The 9,419-nt window shown below is 43.5% G+C and overlaps 1 non-coding gene across 1 annotated transcript; it reads right to left on the reverse strand.

The window, feature by feature from the left end:
• Positions 1–2,797: 2,797 nt before the first annotated feature.
• trnav-uac lies at positions 2,798–2,870 on the reverse strand. Its single transcript has one exon. It is a non-coding gene; the product is annotated as a tRNA-Val (tRNA).
• Between the last annotated feature and the right edge of the window lie 6,549 nt (positions 2,871–9,419).

Genomic DNA, 9,419 nt, shown 5'->3' on the forward strand with positions numbered 1-9,419 from the left:
ATGCAGGTCTCTGGGGAAAAGGTGGGGGAGTGGGACCAGGTGAGTTAGTTTCCAGAAGAGTAAGAGATCTTCCTTTTCAGGCGGAGATGAGGACATTTTTTCTCTCTCAGAGGGTCGTTAGCCTGTGGAATTATTTTCCCCAGAAAGAAGCAGAGGCTGGGTCATTGAATATATTCAAGGCAGAACTGGACAGAGCCAAGGGTTAAGGGGACAGACTGGAAAGTGGAGTTGAGACCACAACCAGATCAGCCATGATCCTATTGAAGGGCAGCCCAGACTCAAAGGACTGAATGGCCTACTCCTGCTAATGTTCCTGAGTCTTATGTCCCTATGACATGAGCCGAATGGCCTCTCTCTGCGGCATAACCTTGGATCTGATTCGATTATACTATGAGGGGCTTCTGGGGTAAAATGGTTTATCCTGCCCCTATTGGTTATGTTGTAATTCAGTGCCATTACCACTCAAGGCAATGGTTAGTGTGCATTGAGTGGAGATAGCATGGCCGAGTGGTCTCAGGGGGTTGGGTTTAGACTCCAGTTTCCTGTGTGTGTTGCCCTTTCAGTCATGTCATCTCAGAATGGGCTCGAAGTAGGTGTCATTTTAAGATCTTTATTTTGGTAGGAAGAACAAAGAGAGTCAGTGTAAATTGCAGGGTGACTGGGAAGATGTGGAGCCGAATGCTCTCTATTGCCACTAGGATGCTCTCTATCATTCTGAGATGTTATATGAACAACATTAAAATCACTGTAAGGCCTTTAGTTGGGGCAAAGTGTTTAAAGTGATGGGCTTGAAATCCATTGGGGTCTCCTGAAGCAGGTTTGAGTCTGGCTGACTGTGCATCTTCCCTTAGATGCCTCCAGGGTTAATTATTGGTTAAATTGAATAAATACCTTCCAAACTCTCCCATGTGCTCTGCCTGCTTCCCTTCTGCGTGTCTTCATATCTGTCCATCTGCAAACATTCACTAAATTTGGAGTCTGGAAAGGAACAATAATTGGCCAAATTGGTGTGACCCTTGCTTTCTTGCTGTTTGCCTCTCCTTCGGCCTCTGTCACTTTTGTAAATGTCTATCTGTGTTCCTTTGTGTGTGTCAATGTGCTTCGGTTCACCGAGGGGATGGGCACATTTTTACCATCACAAACTTTATTCACATGAGTTAAACTCAGAACAAGCTGAGACACCAACTGGAAATCAGGATTTCTATCCCTGTATTTTGGAATATGAACAGTTTTACTTGCATGTCCGGTGAGCTCAATCACAACGGAATGAGCCTCTAAATTTCTGGAGCGTGTGTTCGAGCCCCACGTTGGGTGCCATTGTTTCTGAAAATGTTGCAGGTTTCATGGATGAGCCCCAGCTCCCCATTGCTCTGGCAGTGTCACTGCTCAAATTGAGTCTCTCTCTCCAGCCTACTTTGTGAAAAATAGACTTGTTTGTGCCTGAGTGAAAATTGCCCTCTGCTTCACTGGAAATTGTGAGTGTTTAGTGCTGAGGATTTTGTGCTTTCACTAGCACAGCCTATGTTCAATTCCCAGTCAAAGAGAACCTTTTCCTTACCACTGTGTGAACTGTCACAATGAACAGGAATTCCTTATTAAATGAAACCAGGTCTGGCAGCGTCTGTGGAGTGAGAAACAGAGTTAATCAGCCAGTTGGATGATCTTTCATCAGAGCTGGAAAAGTCAGAGATGTAACAGGTGGAAAACAAGTCCGGGGCGGAGGGAAGGGAGTGAAAAGACAAAAGGGAAGGACAGGTTACAAGGCATGAGAGAGAAACTGACTAAAGGGATGATGGTGTAAAACGTGGGTGGGAATGGGACAGATTTATCTTCCTGCTGTTCAAACTAGCAAACATATCACTTTTGATCAACCAATCACAACTGCTCTTTCAAAGCAACACGCAGGGCCTAATGGCCACTTTCTGTGCTGAAAATTTCTATAATTGTTTCATTTCCATCCCCACTGCTGCTGCCTTCACATTCAACATCTTACAACCCTTTCCAGCAAAATCCACCTTCTTCCCTTGTGTTCAGCTCCTCTGACTTCATGGGACTGAATAAATTCAGTGAGAATTATTTTTTGTCATTTGGCACGAGATTTGGAACCAGACCTGGGAGATATTTGTGTCGGTGTAAACAGTGAAATCTCCGCTATTGCCGCTATATCTTGCCATGAACCACCATCTCCACAGTCAGTGATTTGCAGCCTTTCACAGCCCTTCTCTCATTCCCTGTCTTCACCTCTGTATTTGTTCGCGACCTGTTGCACAAATGACATTTCCAGCTCGGATGCAAAACTCCAGCTCTCACTCCACTGATTTAGGTGGAACTGATTTGCGTTTTCGGTTTTCAATCAAGAAGTAATGCATATTTATATAAATCATTATTATGACATTTATAAGTGCTGAACCCTAACCACTAGACTCCCAGGCTTGCAACTTCACAGCCCAGCTTATCCACACTATCTGTGCCTTTTATTTTCATTTCACATCTCTTTCACCAGGGACAGTTTTCTCCCACAAAATAATACGTTCATACAAGACACAACCGACTTCTTCAGCCAAAGACAGCAGCGATTGCTGTTAGCTGGAGCAGCATTCATTGTCACACAGTCCTGGGTTGTCATTGGGTGCTTAAATGACAGAAAATGCCAACTCTCCTGTTACCTGGCGAGTTCCAACAGATAAGGCAAAGAGCAAGTGCAATCCAGTTGTGAGACACTGCATTCAGCTAATATTCAACAACAAGAAGGAAAGAGGCAGCTTTTCCTCTTATTTAAATGAGCAAGTTTCGATAATGTTTCTGCCTGGTTTTGAACCAGGGACATTTTGCATGTAAAGTGAATGTGATAACCACTACACTACAGAAACTCCATCCATAACGAGCCTAGTATACCTGACTACAATGCAGTTCCGCAGCAGCACTTTGGGTCTTTGTTTTGAAGAAATGGAATTCAGCTGTTCTCATTAGGAATGCTGGAGACAGACTGATCAACAATGTCATCATCAAATGGTTGGTAGGTCATTGGATCATCGCATCTATGCCAGAGGAGGAACCAATCAGTCTCAATATACTTCTCTCTCTCCATAAGCCTAATTTTTCTCTATTTCAAGTAACTGTCCATTTCACTTTTGAAGAAGGAGTTTCTGCAGAATCCATGCACAGTTTTCCTTAATTAACAAAGTTTTCCCAACCTAATAACATGAAGATTTGGACTTGGGTTCCTTCCAGTCCCTAGAGGAGTGGATCCAAATCCCAGCACTGCCATAGTTTAAGTCACATTCCCACTTTAGGAATTCCCTTTCGGAGAACAAGAGGGGATTCTAGTTTAATATCGGGTGGGTTGTGATCCTTTATTTTGTTTGGAAAAACACGGAGAGGCCATACAAATATAAATTGTTGTGGGAGAAAGGCGGGTATGTGGAATTGGTTGAGTTGCTCTTCCAGAGAGCCAGCACAGACACAATGGGCTGAGTGACTTATTTTGCAGCCATCTCTAATTTGACAAGAATACATTTGAGCTCGAAAGCTGTGGTTAGTCGCAGCTGAATGTTTAAGGTGACGGATTTGAAATCCATTGGGGTCTCCCCCTGTAGGTTTGAATCCTGCTGCCTACAGTTCTCGTTATTCCTCATTTTAACCAGGTGCCACCAACCTCATCCCTGCGGCTCCTGTGAAACTGACAAGGCGACACACGGCAGAAATTCACCACTGAAAGCAACTGACACACATCAAATTCTGCCGCTTTCATGTCGCATCTTTTAACTTCCTGTTCTCTCTCTCATTCATTTCCAGGTCTATCAAATGTCATCCACCTGGAACTTCAGCCTCTGCCTCATTTTACTGAATATGGTCGATTTTCCATGTGCTTAAGTTAGCAGGTAGCTCCATAGCTCACCAGTTATAGCACTGCCTTTGTAAGCCAGGGGCAATGAGTTCAATTCTTGCTGGAGCCCATGGATAACCTTCAGTTGAGAATACCAAGTTATGAAGAAAACCAAGAAAATGCAGAACAATACAAAAGAAGCAAAATACTGCGGAGAAGCATTTTACTTTTAAGTTAAAACACTGTGGATGCTGGAAATCTGTATTAAGAACAGAAAATGCTGGAAAAGCTCACCATCTGACAGCATCTGTGGAGAGGGAAACAGAGTTAATGTCTCGAGTCAATGTAACTCTTCTTCAGAGCTGAAGCGAAGCAGAACTGTGATGGAATTTATACTGTTTATGAGGGGTTGGGTGGATCAGGTGGGAAGGTCAGCGATAGGTGGGGGCGCAGGAAGGGTTGACAAAGGAGTCAGGGACACAAGACAAAAGGAGTGTTAACGGTAGCGGTAAGGGCTAAAAAAGGTGCTGATTGTGGCATAAAGGCAAGAAAGCAGAAATTGTGAAAAGCAGAATAAGGATCAGCACTCAATGAAAGAACAACATAGATAAACTGACAGATAGCCCTTTAGAGACATTCCTCCTCACTTTCCAAGGGCCAACAAAGCAGAATATGTTTCAAAAGGTGAGAAAGTTGTGCTGATGTTCAAAGAGACTTGGCTGTATCTGTACAAAGAGCACAGAAAGTTGCATCAGTGTCTGTAGCACAATTGGTCAGCGCGTTCGGCTGTTAACTGTAAAGTTTGGTGGTTCAGAGATGAAGCTGTTAATGTTCTTCCCCCATCAACATTCAGTGTCACTCAGATCCTACTTGTCAATGGCGGCAAGACCATTTTCCACAAATGTTGCAAGTTCTGCTGTGAGTTTCGATTCAGGGAATTCTCGGTGTGTAAAGCAAATGTCATAACCACTAGACTACATAAACAACACACAGCTCCTTGCAGAACCACCTAGAATGTCAAACCGTGCTGTCTTATTGCACTTCAGAACCTTGTTTTGTGAAAGTACAATTTGGCTGAAAACCTTAGCCATGCGGCAAAGAAATTGATCTAACATTAGAATCATCAGGTGACAGAGCACATTAGCAGCTCATTCAACACCTCACACATGTGCGAACGACCTTACAGCAAATCTGTCCCCATATTTCCCTCTTTCTTCCGAGCCATGCATTTTTCAGAATATTATTCAAAACCTGGAGAAGTATAACTGTCACATGGTTTTGAAATGATTTATCCAGTTATGTTTAAGAACAAATGGGAACGATGCAACCTTTCCTCACACTTAATTCTGTTAATGCTTCTGCCCCTTTTCGTGCGGGGAAACTTTCCGTGTGTGAGAGACCGTGATACCTACTACCCTACACAAACCCTGCAATGTGAAGAACCAAACTGAACACTCAGGAGACAGAGAGTGGGGATTTTTCAGGATGGAAAGACATAAATAGTGGAGTGTCACATGGATCAGTCCTGGGGCCGCAATTATTTATTATCTAAATTAATGACTTGGAGGAGGGGGCAGAGTGTAATGTACCCAAATTTGCTGATGATACAAAAATATGTGGGAGGACAGGTTGTGATGAGGACATAAGGAATCTGCAAGGGGATATAGATAGGTTGAGTGTGTGGGCAAAAACTTGGCGGATGGAGCTTAAAGTAGGAAAGTGTGAGGTCATGCACTTTGGTAGGAAGAATCAAAAGGCAGGCTATTATTTAAATGGAGAGAGACCCCAAAAATTTCAGCACAGAGGAATCTGGAGTGTTCCTGTGCATGCAGGTGCAACAAGTAATTGAGAAGGCAAATGAAATTTTGGCCTGTGTTGCTTGCGGTTGGAGTTTAAACAGAGGGAAGTCTTGTTACAATTGTACAGGGTGTTGATGAGGCCACACCTGGAGTACTGTGCATAGTTTTGGTCCTCATATTTAAGAAAAGATATACTGGCACTGGAGGCAGTTCAAAAGAGATTCACTAGGCTGATTCCTGGGGTGAAGGGATTGACTTATCAAGAACGACTAAACAGCTGAGGCCTTTATTCATTAGAGTTTAGAAAAATGAGTGGTGATCTTATTGAAACGCACAAGTTTCTGGTGTGGGCTTGACAGGGTTGATATTGAGAAGATGTTCCCGCTAGTGGGAGAAGTTCGAACTGGGGGGTGGGGGGGTGGTTACAGACTAAGGGGACACTCATTCAAAACTGAGATGCAAAGGAATTTATTCTCCCAGAGAGTAGTAAATGTCTGGAATTCTCTACCCCAGAGAGTTATGCAGACTAGATCACTGACAGTATTAAAAGAGGAGGCAGATAGATTTTTAAAATATCGGGGAGTTGAGGGCTAAGAGGAGCTGGCACATAAGAAGAGTTGAGGCCTGGAGCAGATCAGCCATGATCTTATTGAATGGCGGGGCAGGCTTGAGGGGCCAAATCGCTGTCTCCTGCTACAATTTCTTATGTTCTTGTGTTCTTATGAAACGTGTCTCTGGTGAAAGGTGTCGGAAATGAAAATAAAAGGCATGGGTAACAGAGATAAACCAGGCTGTAAATCTTGTGCGCAGCCACCTTGGTGGTTTCGTGGTTAGGCTTTGGCACTTTCATCTCTGCTGCCTGGACTCAATTCCCGGTCCCTGAATGATGATTTACTGACCTCGTGCAAACTGTTAAAATTTGCTTGAGATGTTTCATGATTAAAATTATCAACTCTGCCTGAATCAGTAGAGAGCTGGAGTGTTGCATCAGAGCTGGAAATGTCATCCGTGCAACAGATCAAGAGCAATTACAGAGGTGAAGCTAAGGAATGAGAGAACGGTTAGGCTGCAAAGCACTGACTGCAGAAATGGTGATGCAAGGCAAAATATAGGGGAAATTTTGCTATTTACACTGACGCAAGTATCTCCTGGACCTGGTTCCAAATCTCATGTTAAATGAGAAGAAAACTTCTCGCTGAATCTTCCACTTCTTAGCTGCACCTCCTTCCAAACATTGCGAACACCTCCTGCACCTTCCATCCTGATATTTTTCTCTGTGTCATTTTGATATGAAGCTGCATAACTGATGTGAATTAAGTTTGTGATTGTAAAAATAAGTTCAAATCCTCGGGGAACTGAACCGCATTGACACATACAGAGGAACACACCCAGACATATACACCGAGAGTGACAGAGGCCTAAGGAGAGAGACACACCCAGAAAGCAAGCATCACACCAACCTGGCTCTGTTTTTGTTCCATTTCCTGCTGGAAATTTCATGGATGTTTTCGTCAATGAACAGAAATAGGGAAACACCCGAGTGTTTGGATGGATTTCATTCAGTTTAACTGCTTATTAACTCTGTAAACATATAGTTAAAGCCAGGAATAATGAAAAGTGGGAACCCCAATAGATTTGAACTCCATCGCCTCAACCAATCATTCATGACTACTGGCCCTGTGGATAGGTTACTGTTGCTGGGATATAAGCATAGATTGCTAAAGCATAGAAGGAGGGCCGTGCAGGTTGTCTGGAAGAGCAACTCAATTACTTCCACGATCGTGCATTCCCACAAAGGCAATAAACATTTATACTGCTTCTCCCCCTTCTTTCGGTTAAATTGAAACCCAATACACGCCTGCATTCACTTTGAGCTGGCACTTTTTCGTCAGAAGAGAGAATTAAAATTGACCCACAGGTAAACCACCTTTAACTTTAGCAACTGATCCACAGAGGCTGGAACCTGAATCCAGCACCTGAGGCCATTTGGCCAAGCTACCACGTTCAACCTGCTGTTTCCCATCGCCTTGATGGCTTTTTCACTGAGCTAGGACATTAAAAATATCAAAAAGTGAACAGGAATTGGCCATAAGCCCCCTTGAGCCTTCTCCACCAGTTCATGAGATCATGTCAGATCTGTAGCTTTAACACCAGTTTCCCACCAATCCCAATAGCCCTTCATTCCCTTAAAGTACAAAAATCTAGATCTCAGCCTTCAATATGCTCATCGACTGAGGATCCACAGGCCTCCGGGCTACAGAATTCCAAAGATTCACAAGCCTTTGAGTGAAGAAATGATTCCTCACCTCAGTCCTGAATGGTGGACACATTATCCGGAGAATGTGAGCCCAGTTCTAGGCGCTCCAGCCAGGGGAAAACCGCGTCTCAGCATGTTCACTGTCAAGCTGTCACAGAATGTCAGACTTTTCAATGAGATCGCGTCTCATTATTCTAAACCCTAGAGAGAACAGTGACACCCCACTTAAACAAAAACAGAAAATGCTGGAAAAAACTCAACAGGTGTAACGGCATCTGTGGAGAGAGAAACTGAATTAATGTTTCGAGACTGTATGACTCTTCTTCAGAGCTAAAGAGATGTAAAAATGTGATGAAATTTATACTTTTTAAGGGTGGATGGGGATGGGGGGCGGGGGTGGTGGAGCAGGTGAAGCTGGTTAGAAGGCCAGTGATAGGTGGGGGCAAAGGAGAGACTGATAAAGATGCCATGAACAAAAGGACAAAGGTGGTGTTAATGGTAGTGGTAAGTGGCCCCATTTGTACTGTCCTCCTAGGACGATCGCCTCATCTCAGGAATCAGCCCAGTGAACTTTGGTTGCACTGAGAGAATAGTGAGAGAAGAGAGGGAGCAATGAGCTAAAGAAGGAAAACAACGTGAAGAAAAAGGCCATTGATTGATTGAGCAGAAATTATATTGGTGCCAGTGTAAACAGTGGGCAGTAAAACCTGTCCCATTTCCATCCAGATATTGCCCTTGCACCAGGCTCTCTATAGCCAGTGGTTTGCAACCTTTCACATCCTTTCTCTTTTCCGCTTTCGCTCCCTCGCTCCACCTCTGTATTTGTTCTCGGCCTGTTGCATGGGCAACATTTCCAGCTGGTGTGAAACTTCAACTCCCAGTCCACTGATTCTGATCAAGCTGTTATAGATTTCCTTTACTCAGCCATAAGTGATTCCTCTTTTGTTTTAAGAGTTTGGATTCCCTGAACGGGAGTTGACGCTGGGCTGTGGTGATGAAAGTGCTTAAGCCATCACCATCAGACCACCAGGTAAACGATTGATAAACCTGACAACTTGGCTTAGCCAGCCTTTTGCCATGATTTTTTTTCATTCCAGAGAGATGTATTTTCTCTTTTTTACCATTTACACCAGAGACATTTTTCTCCTACAAAATTAATTTTTTTTAGTCAGAAGACAAAGGATTGCTTGAGCCAATGACAACAACATTTAGTAACTATAGCAACCGGATTCCATTACCTCACAACAAAGACCCAAAGTGCTGCTGCATGACGTCACAGTTGAACATTCCAGCCAGCTCCATTGAGCTTTTCCCAGCACAGGGTTTGTGTAGGAGAATGGGATGTGTGGTCACCTCACATGCCTGGAGTCCCAACTTCAAAACCTTGTGAGCATATTATCAAAATTTTCTCATCTTATGTGTGAAGAAAAATTACATTATTCTTGTTTGGTGTTCAATATTAACCAAATGTATTTCCTTTCAGCAATGTGACTTTTGCACTTCCCCAGGCCTTGAATGATATTCTGCAAAATGAGCC

The sequence above is a fragment of the Carcharodon carcharias genome (genome assembly GCF_017639515.1).
Source record: "Carcharodon carcharias isolate sCarCar2 chromosome 27 unlocalized genomic scaffold, sCarCar2.pri SUPER_27_unloc_2, whole genome shotgun sequence".
Lineage (NCBI taxonomy): Eukaryota > Metazoa > Chordata > Chondrichthyes > Lamniformes > Lamnidae > Carcharodon > Carcharodon carcharias.